We start from the raw sequence: 19,281 nt of genomic DNA, 5'->3' as shown, positions 1-19,281 counted from the left end.
CCTCCTGTTTTGAATCCAGGCTGTTGTGATGCCTCCAAGAGTCTCATCTTCAGTGTCTCGCATGGGACTGCAACCCTGTGTCCTACCAAACCTGACAGCTGCAATGGGAGACGACAAGCTGCAGGTGGGACTGGCTCTCCTTCTTCCTTTTAGCTCAGGAAGGAGATTGATGCCACGTGAATCATGCTTGCAACGATTTTATTAATACAATTTAAAAACAAAAGCTACCAAAACCCACCCGCTCCCTCATTCAGTAACACACTGTCAGACACCTTTCACACCCTCCCTCTGATTTTATTCATTTTAAGTTTTTCCAAAAGATCAAAAGCTAGTAACACTGCTGGCCCAGTCATATTTTCCTCTTGCCAGCTAGTACTATTTACTTAGTAGACATATGGGATTATATCTGCTCTCCTTTTTTTTGTTTCAATTGCAACTTTGCTAAATGCAGCCTGAAATTGCAAATAACTTTCTGTGAAGTTATAGTGAGCAGTTCAAAAGAGCATTCTGGAAGTAAAATTATTTTTATCCAATTACATTATCTGTCTCTCTTATCATTGTCACCTCTCTTTAAGCAAGCTGTTTTTTAACCTTTTAGAAGTAGCTCACAGATACCTTGATGTGGTTTAATGTGCTCTTTGCCTTCTAAGGACTCTACCTGCATGTTTAGTTTGCATACATCTCTCCTTAGGCTCAGTCACGCAACACCAGGGTACTGTATAGCTTGCTCAATAGCCTAATATACATTGCTATATGGTTTTGAGTTACAGCTTTAACCTGTGTCCTGCAGCCCATCACTGGGTACCCACCTTTTTAATAGTAACAATCAACCAACACCTAGGCAAGGACTTTCTGAGGATGCCAGCACAGCACGGTTGAAATCTATGTTGAGAGATTATCTTGAACAGACAATTTACCTTCTAGGAGTCATTTAATGAAAAAAAAACAAAACAAAACAAAACACCAAAAACCAACCAAACACAAAACAAACAAAACAGCAACAAACAAATACCCCGTCAACCACAAAAACCCCAAAACAAAACAAGAACAACAAAAACCAACACACAAAAAACCCAAAGGCAAACAAAACCAAAACAACCAACCAACCAACAAAAAAAACCCCAAACAAACAAAACCACAAAAACCCACCAAAACTATAATGTGTGCTCTTTCTAGGTGTCTAATACTCTTAGTTAAGTTGGCCTCCTGAGTTGCTTCTCTGTACAACAGCTCAGCCTGAAACTTCCTCACACTGTGCTGCACTTTGGCAAAATCCAGTTCTGATGGCAAAATCCAAGTCTGATAGAGTAGCTTAGTCCATAGTGCCTGCACATGGGGAGTCCCCTTCTCTGGTGAAATTCCATTCCATCCACAATCTCTTTTCATATGTTCATATTTGTACAAAGGCAGTCTTCATGCCCCCCACTCCATTTGATCCTCCATGTTGTCCCTTCACACAGCATAGCTCCTCTTTATTAAAATCCTTCCTAGATTCATTTCCATTGTGCATTGTAGATGCAGTCCCCTGACATAATGAACTCTCCCACAGCTATATAAATTATTGTCAAATTGTCGGTTCTGTTTAAAATGTCAAGATTAACTGTTATCCAGCTGGTCATCCGAGCAGGAAGAACTACTTAATGGGCTCATTTGCTGCTGCCTGGTGCATGGGAGACATGAGAGATTTCTGCAGGGCAGCCGGGCAACACTACAGCTTGGTAGGTTGAGAATGAAATCTCTTTTCGCTTCCTTTCCTGATTAAATGCCACCTCTGCCCTACAAATATCTAAATGAGAAAATATGAATTTGAGGCTAATTATAATTTTCCGTTAATAAGTCAAGCCCATGTTTTGTACAGGAAAAAAAAAAAAAAAGTTAGTGCTTTAGTGCTAGAAATAGTTTTTTAACCAAAAAAGTAGCTGGGACTTTCCAGCTTCAGGTTCTGTACCTTTTCGAAACAAATATTCCAATTTCACAACACTTGCATCACAGCCTGATCAATGCTAGCACACAGCTTCTTGTATGGATCACTGATACTGAAACTGCTCTCACTAGAATCTTTGATCCAGTTCTACTAAAAGTCCATGAAAGGTACAGAGAATCAGAACATACTAGCTTGCAATGGACTGACTAATGCTGTTAAAGATATCATGGGCTTTCAGTATAAATAAGTTCTGCAAATCTTCCGAAGTTTAACCCACTGCCAGTCTTACTATAGCATTTCCTCTCCTAGAAAAGAGACCATGGTTTTAGGACATTTGTCTCAATTAGTTCACTTGTCAGTTTAAACATTTTTCCCAGCTTAAGGTCATTATGTATCACTGAAAAAATAAATTTAGAGAAAATAAGTCCTGTAAAATAGTTTGCAATCAATTAAAATAATTATCCATAGGTATTCTAACATGTTAGATTGATAGTATCTGCAGATTATAGCAGTTTATCATTTGTTGATCATGGTTCAAAACACAGGTAAAATCCCAAGAAATTACAATCCAACATCGAGAGTATAAAGATGTGTTATTGCCACTGCACTGGAGGGAAGTGCTGGCATTTGATTGCCTGATTTATTCCTGAAGAAAATATCAGCCCAATATCACAGTTGGGAGACCCAGAAGATGTTGCTTGCTATCACTTATTTTAGCTAACACAAGGACACAGCATGGAGATTAGACTGATATAAATGTGGGAGAGTGTTAAGATGTAGAAACCTCCTGCACTTCCCAGAGAAAACATTATTTGTGATCCACTGGGAAGAGCTACACTATGATCTGATTAATAAACTGTCCCATGAGGAATGATGAGCTCAGACACCAGCACAATTTACTAGAGCTGGTCTTTATATTTTGTAGGGCCAGGGCAGCTTTTGCTGATTCATTGTCTCTATCCAGGAATATAAATAAATACAATAAAAAAGAAACCAAAGTTTGTGAAATCCCTTATTATTACTAAAATGGAGATATAATTTCTCTGTCCATGCATCCCTAAATAGATTTCTGTTCTGTCTAATTGGCCTGAGAAGTGAAACAGAGTTGCTGGCTAGAATATCTATTTTCATATACACATTAATCTAATGAGAATTCCATTTAATCTTTTCCTATTTGTGAGACTTTACAGACTGGATATGAATTGTAACTTTTAAGTAAGTGCTTGTGTTAGTGCCATACCAGTGTCATGTTCTGCTACCTATGAACTAAGACACCTCACAATGATGCTAAGGGTGCAGTAATTTCCATCATTTTATGCAGTACTGGAAGAGCACAGTGTGTCCTGCATTTTAGGGTACATAAGCGTTTGTATTCTAAAAGACCTTTTCCAAATGTTTGTTCCTTTTAGAAGTTTTTGCTTTCAAAATGTAGCTTTCCAAGTTTTCTCTTGGATGTCTTCTGGTTTGCTTTGCTTTCTTTTGTTCTAATGAGAGCAAAAGTTGTCAAATGTATTCTTTCTATCTCAGGTGTAGGAAAGCTCTGGTAAATCTTGCCAGCAAGATACACTTAAATTGCCACTGATCCTAATGTCCTACCATTCTGGAACACAAGGAAATCAGTAATATAGCCACTGCATACTATTCCGTCATTTCCTTTCCTGGTTCATCCTGTGATCTTCTGGACCAGGAGCAGGTCCTTGATACTAAAAAGTATAAAACTTCCACAGTTCTGTATCTGGGTATTAATTCTGGTTCCTAGATTCTCTTCTGGAGAAAGAGAAATCTCCATTGCAGCCTGTTGTAAAACACCTGCCAACCTCAATAGGGCTGGAATTTCAGCCAGAAATTTTACCCCACACTACTCAGCATTTCCCGCCCTGGACCTACAACTACTGCGCTGCCAGAGATCAGCAGGATCCCAGCAGGAGAACTCTTGGAGCAAGAAGGGTGGGTCATGCCCTTAAGTAATTTTAGTCTTCTAACCACTAAACTAATGTAAGTCAGGGAAGTTGCTGCAGCAATACCTCTTGTGACTTCTCTTCCTGACTTTTCTTCAACAAGCTAGACCTCAGTATAGATTTTAATATATTTTTAATCATTAAAATATTATTTTCTATTGACTTTCCCAAGTATAAAAATAAGGTACACATGCTTGCATATTCCTCAAGATTTAATCTGCTATGCCATGTGTTTAGGTCTTTAACTGTTCTTCAAGGAAGAAAAAATGACTTGTTTATTTTTTTTCTATAAGAAAATGGAACTAAAATATAGCTATATTGACTAACACAATACTGGTGTGTATCTATATCGGTTCATGTGTTCATGTGCATCCATACATGTATGCATACATATTGATGCACACACATGTGATTTAAGTTTGCATGGTCAAGTATTGAATTACAGGCTTTCACAAGATAAAGCTATTTTTTGACCTTTTTTAGCTCAGGATAATGCAGCTTTCACATGGCTGTTGAACTGAAGGAATGTAGCAGCAGTGTCAAGTCTGCGTCATGCATACATCATGGGACTTAGAGTATTGTTCAGTCCACAAGAATAACTCACTATATGCCCTACACTGAAGAAAAAAATAAAATCTAAATGTGACTGTACTGAAACAGTGATTTTAAAAATCTTTGCATGTCCAAAATTCACTCCTTTTGATGCCAGTCCAGCCAAGTATAGTCTCATGGTCATATGCCTCTCACAGTTAACTTCCTCTTTGATAAAGTCATGAAACACAGCTGAAAAGGAGATATTCTGTGGTTTAAGAACTCGTTCAAAATTTAGGCTGTGCATCATCAGAGCTGTGTTCTAAATAAGAGATTTTTGAATTCTGAGAAAGCGTCGGTTCCTGTGTGCCTCCTCTCGTGCTTTCTCTAGGGACAGCAAAGTCCTTTTCAGGAGCATCGCTGAAGCCCAGAGGGAGCTGGGCAGCGGCATGGGGGCAGCAACCTGAAGTAGATGTGTTGAGCCAGACCTGTTACGGCCCTCTTCTCAGTCCCCCTCTGTCCACCAAGACTGCAAGTGAAATGTATTTACAAATAACAGAATTATTATAGCTGCACCACGCGATTAGTTAAACTCTTTTTAAAAACATGTGGGCTGGCCCCCTCTCCACCACAAGCGTTATAAATAACTTGTTTCCTGGCTGTCATGTTGACAAACTGAACTCCTTCCGCCACCTTCGCCACCCCCGCCTTCTCCCTTCACAAAGACATGCTACTTCTCCCAGGACTTCAAAGTTTATTTCTCAAACACTTTGGGGGGGGGGGGCGCAGGGGTAAGAAGGAGGGAGGAAAGAGGAATAAGTGTGTTCACATAGGTCAAAAATGTCAATTAAAACCAAATCCTTCCTTGTCGTATGCTGGGACACGCAGGAACTAAGCCCCAACCTGTTTTGAAATATTAGTGTGGAGATGGTCTGCAAAGATTAGATACCTTGAACTTCAGAAATCCTGCAGTATTTTTAGGTGACACCGAAGTGGTCCAAAATCCACCCAGGAGTTGCACAGAGTTAGACACTTCCAGCCTGTGTCTCACCTGGCTGTGTCAGTGAGGATCATTTAAACTCCTGTTCCAAGGCTTTATGCTCTTACTCAAAGGTCAGCTAATGACTGACCTTGTGAAAATCCCTGTTCAGCGCAAATAATTCTATCAGCAGCATATTGGTAAGATATTCTCCAATTTCAATGCAAAAGCCTTACTTTGTACTGCATATGCAAACATAAAATAACTTCTAGCAAGTGTTTTCGTCCAGTGCTTTGTGCACAGGGCTGAAGGGTTCTCTTTCTGCATTGAAGTAATTAGGATTCAGAAATAACTAACAAGAAGTTTCAAGTGACCCAGCCTAAGCATGTAGCTAGCTAAGTGAACAATCTTAATGGTAGGGAGGTATCTCTGTCTCTTGTTCGGGAGTCTCCCAAATGCTGACTTGTTTTTTACCTATACGAAGCATCTGATGTCACTTGTCTGTGTGGGTGGAAAATGCTGTACAAAGGTTAAAAAAGTTCTTTCATCCTTGCTCATGAAAGTAAGCTAATATTGCATTTCCAGTAACTAAGTGCATTACTATAACAGGTTGGGGATTTACTTTGTGCATACGTGTGTACCTCTGGTGAGTAACTGGGCACATGTTCTCTCCCTTCCTCTTAATCTTGCTCAAATTAATGCTTAATCTGAATGTTCTTTTGGTCTGAGTTTACAGAGATAGTGCAACCAACATTTTCAGCTATCAGTAAGCAGCCTTCATAGCACAGGACCATGGAACATGTACCTGCTCTGCATGCTACAAAAGGAGCTTTTTATAAATTCAAGTGTAAAGGCTTAGATCCCATGAAGTACCCTATTTCTTCAGCAAAGTACTTCAACAGACATTTTTCCTCTGAGTACAGCATAGGAGTACGCATTTGCATTTGAGCATAGGAAAAATCCCACTTAATACTAAGCAACTGCTTAGTTTTGTTAGGTGGAGACCTATAAAAAACTGAAACTGGTGGAGTTATCTCAGTAGATACAATGCACTAGAACTGTCAAAAAGTGCCCTTTTTTCCCCCCTTCTTTTATTTTTTTTTCTTTCTTCTCTTTTTCCAGAAAGGTAGTTTAATACACAGGACAGCCTGGTGTGCTGGTGAAACCCTCCTCGTGGCTGAGTTACGAAGGCTATGAACAAGTTGCTCTCTGATGTGCAGCTGAAAGCTGAGGCACTTCACGCAAGTAATTTTTTGCTAGCGTAGTTCCCGAACTGCAGAAGGGTATGTGTATCAGCACCGAGATCATCACAGCTACCTCAGGGAGGCCGTGCAAACCAGGAGGGCTTGCTGCCTCCCACACTACCCATTGCTGCCAGCTTCACCTGAGCTAACAAGTTCAAAGGCAGCTCAGATATGCCTGCATGAGCTCCGGTAACAGCTCTGTGCTCACAACTGGGGCACAGCATGGAGGCGTGAAATGCAAAGTAAGGACAAACAACATAGATGGCCTGGCAGAAACAGAGGTGGGATGTCCCACGTCTTCTAGCAGGGCTGTTGATGGCAATGAACCCAAGACAGGCCTGTATGTTTATGTGGGAGCATCTGCAGAACACAGACACACATCTTTATATAAAGTATTAGCCAAAGTTGAGGAAAAACATGGAGAGGACTCTAACAAGGCCAGGAGAATGGCAGCCCAGTACATACTGATAAATAAAAAGCAGCAATCACTAGCAGAAGTGTTCGGTGAGTCACAGACACTTTATTGACTTACAAACTGTGACACTTTGAAAAAGGTCTGGATCACTCCTGACAACATCTCTGCAGGCAAGCTTCTGTAGTGTATGTTGTCTGTGCAAAACGAAAAAAAAGGGCAAATGATGTATCATGAGGCATAAGAAACAGGGTGGAAAAGACATTACAAACAGCATAATGTGGTAGGTAAATGAATAATACACTGCCAACTGGGATACTGCATTCAGTTTTGGTCAGTGTTTTATAGGAGATAATAAAATAACAGAGGGCTTTCAGATTAAAAAAAAAATTAAAATAAGTAGAGGAATGAAGAATTTTCAATATTAAAAGATAAAAAGGATTAGGCCCATTTAAAGACAAAATAGGAAGGAATATGGAATATATTAGAGGTTGCCATATGATGAGACTAATACACATGAAATATCCTGTGTCCCTATTCAACATTTCTCTTATGCAAGAAGTAGAAACATTACCTGATAAGGAGTCATAAAAGAGTGCATTTTTTTCACACAGCATAAATGCAAAATTACTCTCTGGAACTCTTTGTTCTAGCAGGATTAAAATGGACTGAACACTTGTAAAGAAAATTAGAATATGCAAATTCATTAAGTTTAAGGAATATTTTTCAATAAGTTATAGACACCATCTTTGGACTAAACAGATTCTGGTCTGGTATCATGTGCCAATTCCAGCAGTCAGCAGAGGAAAAAGAAAGTACAAGAGGAAGGGTGGCATGAAAATAGTTTTTCTATAACTAATGGCTTTGCTCCTTCAAATGTGATATCTCATGCCCTGTTGATACCAGATGCAAGAGTCAGAAGATGTTCATGAAGGTAAGATTTGCCCTTTTCCAATGGCAAAGCTTTTGGCCCTATCCTTTCACTGCTGTAAGCCAGTGAAATTTAAACTCTGCATGTTTACACGTGGAGAACCCACTGCTGATGCAGATTCAAATAGTGCCAGCCCCACACCTTGGGTCAGAATTTTCTTGGCGAGAAGAAAATCCACTTCTAGTGTGGAGAGGAGAAAACATTTTCCCGACAAATGATTTAAAAGGAAGTGATAATACTCAGAGTTGTTTGTAACTGTTTGGAAAAAAACTGAACAAGTCCCAGTAGAGACAGACTGGCAGGCAGAGAGTAGACGAAACACTGCAGAGCTAATTAATTTATTACATAAATCCATGGCTTATCAAGTGATTATCACTCCATATAAATGCCATGAGCAAAAAAGGAACATTAGAGCTTTCAAGACCATCGACCAGCATCCTTTTGGGATAGAAGGACTGGTATAGTATCAAAACTTCAGAAAAAAGTGACTCATGACATGCTGCATGCGTGCATTCACCAAATCTTTCCAAAGCCAGAAACTCTTCCTTCCCCCTACCTTAAAAAGTGAACAAAAAAAACCAAACCCCCCAAAAATCCCCAAGCCCACAACAGTACAATGAAAGGGAGAAAAAACCCCTAAAATCCTGGTCTTCATAACCCAGTTCCTCCTACGTGCATGTCCCATAAACTGTCAACATCCCACAGGAATCTACCCACATTACACATCACAGCACAATGCTCCCAACAAAGGCGTCTCAACCCATGATGTTTCAGGCAGCCTTTCAAACCGCCTTCGGTGTATCTAGGTTCACCAGCTCTGTAATTAGGTGTTAAGTTTAAGCAATCCAGGAATTTATGTAGGGAGATACTTCTTTGGCTGTTCAGCATGATTTATGCCTGCATGGTCTAGCTAGAATGAACAAAGGTTCATCCCATGAAGAAAATGAGACTTTCCATATCTCTAGTAGGCTTCAGTTCAGTGAAGCACTTAAACGTATGTTCAGGTTCATCTCTATTTAGAATAACATTTAAACAAACAGGGGTAGCTCAGCAGTCCTTTCTGTTCCATAGGACTAAAGCATTCATGTAACTGTTCTCCTAAACAGGCTTTCATTTATAAACAACGTCAATAATAACGCTAATAATCATCATCATAACAACATCTCTGTTTGGCTTTACATGACAACACCAGATTTCAGAAGTGAGCTAGGATAAATTATAAGCATAGGTTTTTGCCATAAACAAACATTGTGAATAACATTGATCTTTGCAGTTTTCTTTGGTACATGCCACAGTGCTGCAGGGTTAAAATGACCATTCAAAATGCCTACGTGATGTGTGATTAACTCTCAGCAAGTCAATATTCCTACAAACCCAGAGAAATGAAGGCTTCGTCATATATTTCATTTTAGTCTCCAACATCACAGGTTAGGACAAAAAATGTCATGCTAGGAGACCAGGAGGCAAAAGACAAAATAGGACAAAATGTTAAGACAAAATGTGAGACAAAATTATTGGGTCATGTCAGCAGCCAGTTCTGCAGAGAGCTGCATAGTATGTTTTCAGATGTTTTGCTAATCATTACACTGGTATGCGTTTAGAGAACGGATGTTAATGACTTTTCTCATATTCCCAAACATTTGCCCAGAATGTGAATAGCAACAAATTTGGCAATCAATTCTTGGTATTTCAGCACCTATCATACCTAGTGTAACTCATTAATCTGAACATGCATCTACCTCTGTTTTCACCACACATACCTTAACTGCCACGAAAACTGATTTGCATTGTTATCTCTTAGGTGTATTAGATGACTTCCTGCAGCCCCTTCCAACTTTCAGATGAACTTCAGATACACTATAAGCCAGACAACACATTGTAGTTCTATGGCTTTCAATGCACTATTTGGACTGGCACTCTTGTTATTCATTTTGTTTTATTGAATTTACTTTCCTATATATTTCAGTTAACAATTTTAAGAAAAGCACACAGCCATTAGCATGCAGACATCAATAGTATTCAAAGACATCTACCACAGTGCCATAGCTGTAGGTGACTATCCAGCCACACTTCAGTAAGGAACAATAGTTAGCACTTGCCGTAGTGGCACGATTTTCCAGGTGAACTTTTGTTGTTCTAAATCTAATATTTATTCATGCTTTCTTGTCTTTCAAGAACAACATTTTACTACTGCTTAATTTTCTGAAGTAACTTCGTTTTTGCAGTTGCATGGGAAAAAAACAAAATCTTGGTACTTACTATATATGTCTACGTATATAAATACAGATATGTGCATAAAAAAATAAGTAGAGATATCTTAATTTTGTTATTTTGCCAGTAAATATTCAAAATGACAAAAGAGCAAATTTAGTGGTTGAAAGACTCATATATCTCACCTGGTACACAGTGCAACTTTTCCATTTGATCTTTACTGTGACTTTATTCAAACCACAACATTTCAGGAAATGTTCTCATCTTTCTAGTCAGTGATTGTGAAACAACATTTTAAAAGAGGGTTTTCAGGCATATTACCAGTTTCTTATTCCATGGAAATGCAGGGGAGGAGAAAAAAAACATTCTTATCTTACTTAGTCATTCAACACTGGTATTACTGATACATTCATATATCTAATAAATTTATGAGTTTTATTTGTATGCTAGTACTAATGTCAACTAAATTAAAAGAAAAATCATGAAAGTGAGGGGTTTTTTTATGTCTGAGTAATTACTGAAAGGACAGTGTGACAGCGTATGGATGGTCTACCAGATGGTCCCAAACCTCTAAGCATTAAGATGTGTCTGAGTGCAGCACAAGACCTCAAGGTTCACAATAACTGGTTGAAATGTGAAACATCTGTTTTTTACACAATTACATCTAAAAAAGCAAGCTTGCAACTCCCCCCAAATCCAAATGCTTAGCCTTGAAAAAAACTGACAAAATTTTTTAATTGCTTAAAGTACTTCCACAGTATCTTGCAATGAGACAGGTTCCAATGGACCCTTTCTCAGCAGACATGCTTTGGGAGGAGGATTTGGGATGAAGCATCTCTGTGATGCCTTCTTGTAGCCCCACAACACGCTTAGCAGTGCGGGTTCCCATCCACTGGGTCCTCTGATTTTGCCAGCTCAGTCATCACATCCTTGTGAGCTGCTGAGCAGAAACACAGGGCTGCTTTTCCCCTTGGACAGATCTCTCTTCCCTTTTGTTTCTGTGGAAGTCAGTTCAGCTTGTTTGCACCTCTCAGCCTTGCTTTAAATGGCTTGTTTTAAAAGCTGCATTCATTTACCTTGCAAGCTTTTCTCCTTATGTGAGGAAAAGAGGAATAAAAGAAAGAACTTGGCCCCACTTGAAGGAAAGGCATCACTTTATTCCCATATACGTGTAGGTGTTTTTCTTGTGTCTGGACACTGCTTGAGGATGTGGCACAGAGGGAGGAGTGGCAAGGTGGATGAGATGCAGTGCAGTTCATGTCCATGTTGTGCTCTGGAGGGATGCAGCAACACCTGATAGACAGATGTGCTCAGCCCACAGTTTTCCCATAGGGTGGACACAGCTCACAGAGTCCAGGAGTGGATGGCACAAGTTTGGCAAAACAGAAGTACAGGATTGTTGACCTGTTTTGTTTGTTTGCTTTTTGTAAAACTCATGGAGACATAAAAAGCCAAAATAAATTACAATTGCTCATCATATCTCCAGTTATTAGGAAGAGCTGTTCCCAGTTTCAGTCTTAATCATGGTGCTAGTCATTTCAGATTATTTTTAAATGTGGTATAAGGAACTGCACAAAATCTATCTGTGAAAACAAGCACTGACCATAAAGGTATAAAACAAGATAATTACAGTCTGAAACAAAAGAAAAAAACGTTAGTATTCAATTCCCTCAATCATAATTAAAATTTACCCCTGATGGCCATAACTAAGCATCTACTTAGGAAGAGCAGCCATATTTTTCCTTGTTAGTCTTAATTTACATTCCTACAGTAGCACTGAAATAGAAAGACAGACCAGTGACCAAATGGGGAAGTCTGCATTGTCTTGAAGCAAAACATGCTTAGGATTTAAGTTCTCTTTGCTGCAATGTCATTTTCATTAGGACTGATCAGCTCTTCGCTTTCACTCAAAACAGGCACAAAGGCAACCAAGTTCAAGTTCAAGAGTCTCTTGAAAGGCTTTTCAAGCCCACGCACCTTCCTCTGTCTCTCTGGTGTGAGAACAGTGGACTCTTCAAGCTCTCCCAGGCTGCTGTAGCACACCTGCCATTGAAAAACTCCAGTGGGAAAGACAAATAGCAAAACTGCTTCAATTTTTCAGGTGGAGAAAAGTCTATTATCAACAAGGTCCTCTACAGAAAGCAAAGGAAGGACGATCACCGCCAGAGCAGGTCTGCAAGGTGGCAAAGCCCTCACCTGCAGCAGGTACAGTATCTTTCTTTGGTTAACACTGACAACGAAAACCCCAAGCCTTCATCTTTTTTCTTTCTCTTGAGAAGGTATATTTGAAGGGTTCTTAAGGAAGGCTGGAACCCTTTGAGTGCATCGCAGTGGGACCAGCCCGTCCTGATTTTGGGTGAGCCAGCAGCCAGCCCCTGGGTCCCTGTGCCAGCTATCAGCCCACCCCACTTTTGCAAAACTTAGTCAGGTTTGTGCAACTGCGGAGAATAAGGCAAAAGGAGGAGAAAGAGCAATTATGAGAAACAATATCTGAATGATCACATCTTGATGTATTTATTTACACTTCTTTTCATAAATTCCACCGGCCACATTCCTAATCTCCAAGATTCTGAAATATGCAGCAGAACAATTATTTTCCCTGTGCTGGGATACCTTCACCAGCCACAATTCATTACTTGGAAACCCCTTCATAATTAAGCCTTTATTAAAACTTTTCAGGATAAATAGTAGATAAATTTAGACCAGCTTCCTTCTAGATTTTCCAAGTAGAAATGCAAGTGTTGTGTGTCCTGAGGGACAAGTGATCTGTTGCCAATAATTTAATGGAGGGCACCTCACAAAATTATTCTCCCTGAATCTGTAATAAGCCTCATTTTCCAGGTGTTTGTGCACATTCCTAAAGTACACAGGTGAGAGAACGGGCAATCAGTTTGTCTGGGGTTTTTTCCCCTTTAAATAAAAACACTTTAAAAATTAATTTAGCCTAAAAAGAAGGCAATACCTTTTCCTTTAGTACCATTAACTCTGCAGGAAAACAAATGGCTCAACAGAACATTAGCAGCAATCAAAGGGCGAACAATCTATAGTCAATCAAAATAAATGTAACAGATGACACAAACCTGCTTTCACTTACAGTAAATGAGTGTATATAGATATCTACATGGGTAAACAGGCTTCTCAGAAGTTTCTTCTGGAGGAAACTCATAAAACTTGGAAATGCCAAATAGATAACTTTGTGTCCCACTGTGTAGTTACTCATAAACTTCATGTACATTTACTGTAAAAGTAACATTGCTGCTGATTATTACTGACTGAATGCAACCAAGTATTTATTTGAAACAATCACATAAGCAATACATTTGTGATATTTTAAATAGCTAAAAGTAACCGATCATAAATGTAATTAAATGGAGCCATTTGTTACTGCATTATTTGAATGTCCTGCTACCATGCAAGGTGTACTTTTCTCACAATATGCTAATCCCAGCCATGCTGGCCCCCTTTTTGCAAGTTCTTTTCCTGCATTGCTCTTGCCCAGCAATCACTCTGCATATTGACATATTTTGTTCAAATAAACATGTTTAGAAATTGGATTTCTTGGCATTTCCAGAACTTCACAGTATTTCCAAGTGTGCTTCCTAACACCTTTTGCACTTGAGAGAGCCTCATGTGTAATTTTAAAGAAATATGAATTCTCACAACATGAAACATATGCCTTGAGGAGCATATACATTTTTCAACATGTGGCTTAATGTCCACTTAGAATGTGCTTCTGTTACAGAGAGGGTCACACATTTGTTTCTCTTAAACGGAATGTTATTCTGTGAGTAAGTTACTGTGAATCTAAGGGTGTCCTAAACCAATAAAGTACTGTACAACAAACTCATTAAAAACAGATCAAGGTTTGAAGAGCTGCAAGCATTAAATAACATGGTAAGGTGATCAAGTAACTTCAGGGTATTTAAGAAACTTTCAGCCTGGTTTAGTTACTTATCAAAGACATTTTAATGCTACTTTGCAAGAGGTCTTTTTCTTACTAAAAATTAGATTTTCAATAAATTTCTGTTGTTCCTCAGGCTGGATCATTACAGTAAAACTGCATTGATCAAAGAGCATAATGATTGTCTTTCTGTGCACATGACATTTTTACCATTTCATTTTTAGTAGGTTTTTCTTTTATTTGCTCAATTATTAGCTGTTTTAATGCCTGTGAGAGTGTATTACAGAACCAAAGGGATGCATACTTAGTGATATTCAGCACAGCTCTATCATTCTGTTTTTACACCAGCATAAAACCGGTATAATACAGTGATAAAACAGGCCTGTAACAGCTAATGCTTTGTATCTCAGGAAGACATAGTTGCCCTCTGTTCTTTTTAGGTACTTTTAGTTACTGTTACAGCTGTTCTCATAGGTGATTTTTGTTTTTAACTGAATTTGCTGTTCTCTTTTGACAGTCCCTTACATCTTGTGAAAGCCTGTGCAATCTTCCGTGTACAGAAGTCTGAATTTGCTTAGTTTTGAGAATATTCATCAGGCCGGGGAATTTGGTTTTGCAGATTCCCTGTCAGAGGTATCTCACAGCTGTGGCTTACCAAAACAGAATGATCACATTTGTTCATCATACAGAAGAAAACAAAACTGAACTGATATCTGTAGCATAAGAAGTAAGCTTTTATAAGCCAGATGCAGAAAGACAGTTCTGGCTTCTGGGATGCATGTGTGTACACAGAGGAAGGATACCTGCCATCATGTCAGGTTTTGACAGCTGCCGCAGCAGTGCATCTGACTTTTTCAGCACTGTTTCGACATCTAGGCTGCCATCACTGTTAAAGCTGCAGTTTAGTGATAGCTGTCACATACATTTTGTTTTCAGCTGGCTTCATGTATTTAAAAATCAATTCACAGCTCTTGCCATAAGATGACTTTTGTTTCCTAAGAGGAGAATGATATGGGAAGAGAGACACAGTGAAAGCTTCCAGGGGGACTCTCAAGGATGCAGTCTCACAGCTAGAGCTCATGGTTTCCTCTGGATATCACAGAGGCACTTCCAAAGTAGCTCAAGCCAATCTGCATCCTATCCATCTGCCAGGGTCCCATGTTCCTACCCTGCTTGCTCCCTGCCAACAGGGTGGGTGGGCTCTTGCCTGTATATGCAGCAAGTAGGGAAATGCAGTTCTGCCAATGCAGCTGAAAACAAAGACTGCAGGGAAGCATTGGGCTTTCTGCAAAGTCAGCTCCTGCAGCTGGCTCACTGCCCCTGCAGCTGAGCCCCAGAGCTGGGATGAGGACACGGCAGGAGTGAATAGCAGTAGCCAGGAAGAAGGCAGGGCAGCCCCAATGGCTTAACCTGCCATCGAGCTTCATCTTCTAGTTATGACTTCAGATCTCACGGAGTCCTGCCAAGAAAGAGGGAGGAGGTCCCCCTCCTCATCTTCCCTCCTCCCCCAAGCCACAGTCTCCCAACCCATTCCCCTTGGGATGACTCTAGCAATCAGATAACCCTGAGGGAAATCAATTCAGAGAATTGACCCAGTGGAAATCTAACCCTGTACATAAATAAATATGCAAGTTAAAGAACAGTTTACTGCTAGATATGTCAACCTGTCAACTGAGCCGACTCACCCTGAGGCCACACAACTGCCACAGCCAATGTGAGGAGGGAGGAGGGCACCTGCAGCTGGGGAAAGGGGGCAGGAGAGAGGGAGTAGGACCTGCCTTGTCAGTGGAAGGTGGGCGGTGGCTTGACAGAACTGCTTTTAATGTAAAGGCATCCCTGATGGTTCTGTGATGCCTCTGGTTTGGATAGAGTTGAGCTTAACAGGAGCCAATATTCACAGAGGCAAATTTTATCTCCTGGAAGTTCATCCACCAGGGCTGATCCTCTAATCAGTGGAAGGAGATGGACTTCTGTGGGTGAGTGACTGAGGATGCCTACATCTCAGCTGTGATCAGAGAGAGAGAGAGAGACCAGAGACATTACTTTCTACAGGGACAGGGCAGCCTTTGTGAAAAATCTATCATAGCAATGATTTTCAGCTTGTCTCATCAAAGATCCCTACAGTTTTCCAGCAGAGGGCTGAAGGCGGGTGGGATGAGCTCCACTCCACTGAGCACGGGCTTGCCCACCTGGCTCGCCTCCTGGCAGCCCCCACAGAAGTCATCTGTGAGCTCAGGAGTCTATGGACGACAGGCAGGAGCCCACAACCCCATCAGACTACATGCTCCATTCCCTCTGCACAGGCAGGGCAGCAGAAACTGAGAGGGAGCAATAATAGTCCTGTGCTATTGCTGCCACTGAATTAAAGATAAATAGTTAACAAAATTGTTCTGTATTCAGATAAAACGATCCATGTTATTTACCATGCACTCATGATGCTTGCCTTGCACTTTCCCCATGACAACTTGTATGATTTATTGTGACAAACCACTAGCCCTAGTAACAGTAGACACTGTTGGCAGGAAATTATGCTACATATTATAAAGCTGGTTTGTATTAATAATGTATTTTTTCAGTCCAATGCAAGGTAGGGAAAAAACCCCAATGTTTTTCTAAATGAATAGCATGTTGATAAGTTACGAAAACCCAAGCTCAAATTTCTGAGATTCTCATACTAAAAATAAAATTGAAATGAACTTTAAAAACAAAACAAAACAAATTTCTTAATATTCTCCAAGTAAATTGTTATATTTTGCTGTCATGGAATTTCACCAGGATTCACTGAGTTCTGTTCAATTATATTTTTTTGCATAATCGGTCTTCTGTCCCTCAGTTCGCACCAGGCTGAATTTGCAGGGACAGCTACCACCTTTTTCTGTTACTGGATTCAGAAAGATTCCTCTTTAAGCAATCTTGCCTGTTATAAACATATTCTGAAATCATTTTACTGCCTGGGAAAGATTTCAGGATTGCTTTGCATGTGCGGTATGTCAATAGGTTAAATTCTCTATACTTAATAAAATGCTGAAAATTTTCTGTGTATGTGTGCATAGGAGGAAATGAGCAGCGGCCCCTAAATTGGTATCATTTGGAGAGTAAAAAACGTGGTATGTTTGTTTCTACTTCATGAAATTCTTAGGTTTCAACAGTTCTACTTCAGATGCATATGGTTTGTCAGTATAGTTTACCTCAGCTGTCTCACTATTTTAATCAGTGAAAAGCTTATCACATGTTCTACATGCTAAAATATTGATAATATATGTGGAAATTAGTTACTATTAATGTATATGACATTACTAGATTAATGTGTCCATTATACAGAAAGAATTTGTATAATTAATGTAATTTATCTGTAAAAAAAATGAGTGTTTGAAGTCACCCATGATATGCATCACATAACGTCATCAGAAATTATAAACAAAACCCACACTGAAAAGAAAAAAAAAAAAGAAAAAAAAGAAAAAGAGAAAAGGTTACATTTCCCTACACAGGCAAGACAGTGGGACTTTGGATCATTCTTAAATGATAGACATTCAAACAAAATGTTTTATTTATTCAAGATCAGCATGAAGACAGAGAATGTTATGTGAACAACTCAGTGAAACCTGCAGGATACATCATCATCTTATTTACTTTGTTTATAATGGCTGCTCAGTGCCATAAGCACACAAGACCTGTGCTTTATTTCAAGTTTCACTGGTTAATTCAGAGCAAGTAATTTCATCATCCTGATGTTGTCTTCTTCTCTTTGAGATAATACATTCATCTCTATGTTAAAGGATACTGGGTTGTAGTAAAGAAGCTATAAAGTGTGGAAGTAAAATAACAACCTGAACTGTGGAATCTAAAATATCTATCTTTGTTCTATGCCTGGGTTTCCATTGAGGTATCAGATTTTTAAAACGTTGCTCAAGAACAGGCAGTTTATTGCTATTCCCCTCTTCTGTTTTTCTCAAGCTGTAGCAATTAAATGAACAAGAAAAGTCATTTGTACAAGGTGGAGTAGATCTCTGTTAACATGCATGCTGATTTTATGGTGGAGTAGAAGGAACATAGCTGTAGCTGCTCACTGAAAAAACTCTTAAACTTGCATTTATTTACATAGCATCTATGGCATTTAGCTGACTGAAGAGAATTGATTAGCAAGAAGGCTGTTAAACAGCAGTCCTATAGCAGGCACTGCACGGAGGATTAGAGGTTTATTTCACTAATTGGTGACCTCCTGTAGTCTTTCTGAGTCAATTCTGAAAAATAAAGGAGCACTCCGAACTGTATTTAGAATAAAAGCGGAGTGATGCTTTTCAGTGGACAGAAATCCCATAGCTGAGCTCTTTTAGAAATGAGTTTAGGTTTTTCCAGCCAAATTATTCTCCTCTGGTGAATTCTTGCTTGCAGCGCTGTATACTTACCACACTGCTTTGGCAAACCCCAGACAGCATGGGATGCCAAAAACCAGACCTGTAGCTGTCATGGTAGGCATGATGGTGCCCTAGTTGTCCACCACAGCTGCCTGGGATATAGGAGCCACACACCTTGGCAGGGACAAGAGTTGGACTGCAGGGACAGGAGTTGGACTCAGTGATCCTTGTGGGTCCCTTCCAACTTGGGACACTCTATGATTCTATGACTTTTGTCAGACCAGAGCCCTCGCATGGCCCTGCCTAACAAACTGGCCACCAGCAGCACCATACACCAGGCAGGCAGGCACGGCTTCCACCCCACAGAGATGGCAAAGCAGAGGCTCGTTATAATGTCACCTCTGCAGAAGCACAGCATGTGCACCTACAGGTTGGAATGATGCCACAGGAATGTGATGGCTGCTGCGAGGTGGGAGCTGGAAAGCTCCAGGACACCCACCGAGGAGCAGGCACTTCTGGCAGATGAACTAAACTTGCACAGGGAGGACTAAAGAGGGAAAGATGTTTCAGCAAGTTCCTCCTTACCTTCTGAAAGATGTTTTATCACGGGTAGGCATAAATAAGCTTCTCATCTCTGTGATTTTAATAGTAATGTGAAACAAGGAGGTGTGCACGCTGAACCCTGAAGAACAGTCTTGGTACTGACACGATGGACAAAAGGGCTACCTGGCTGCAGCTGGCTCCTAGAGGCTTCCAGGCATTGAGTACCACTAGGGGGCTCACAAAGTGTTTAAGGGGTGGTATGTGAAAAATATTGTAATTTTATTTTCCC

At 40.0% G+C, this 19,281-nt stretch overlaps 1 long non-coding RNA gene across 1 annotated transcript in view; it reads right to left on the bottom strand.

Moving 5' to 3' along the window:
- The window catches only part of LOC110358181 (uncharacterized), a 29,062-nt gene extending 10,361 nt beyond the window's left edge, over positions 1-18,701 (bottom strand). Inside the window, exon 1 of the long non-coding RNA XR_010473827.1 lies at positions 2-18,701. This is a non-coding gene — a long non-coding RNA (uncharacterized LOC110358181). The remainder of the gene's footprint in view (position 1) is intronic.
- Between the last annotated feature and the right edge of the window lie 580 nt (positions 18,702-19,281).

This window comes from Columba livia, chromosome 1, assembly GCF_036013475.1.
Source record: "Columba livia isolate bColLiv1 breed racing homer chromosome 1, bColLiv1.pat.W.v2, whole genome shotgun sequence".
NCBI lineage: Eukaryota > Metazoa > Chordata > Aves > Columbiformes > Columbidae > Columba > Columba livia.
The sequence above is the reverse complement of the archived record's forward strand: the minus strand, read 5'-3'. Positions and strand labels throughout refer to the sequence as shown.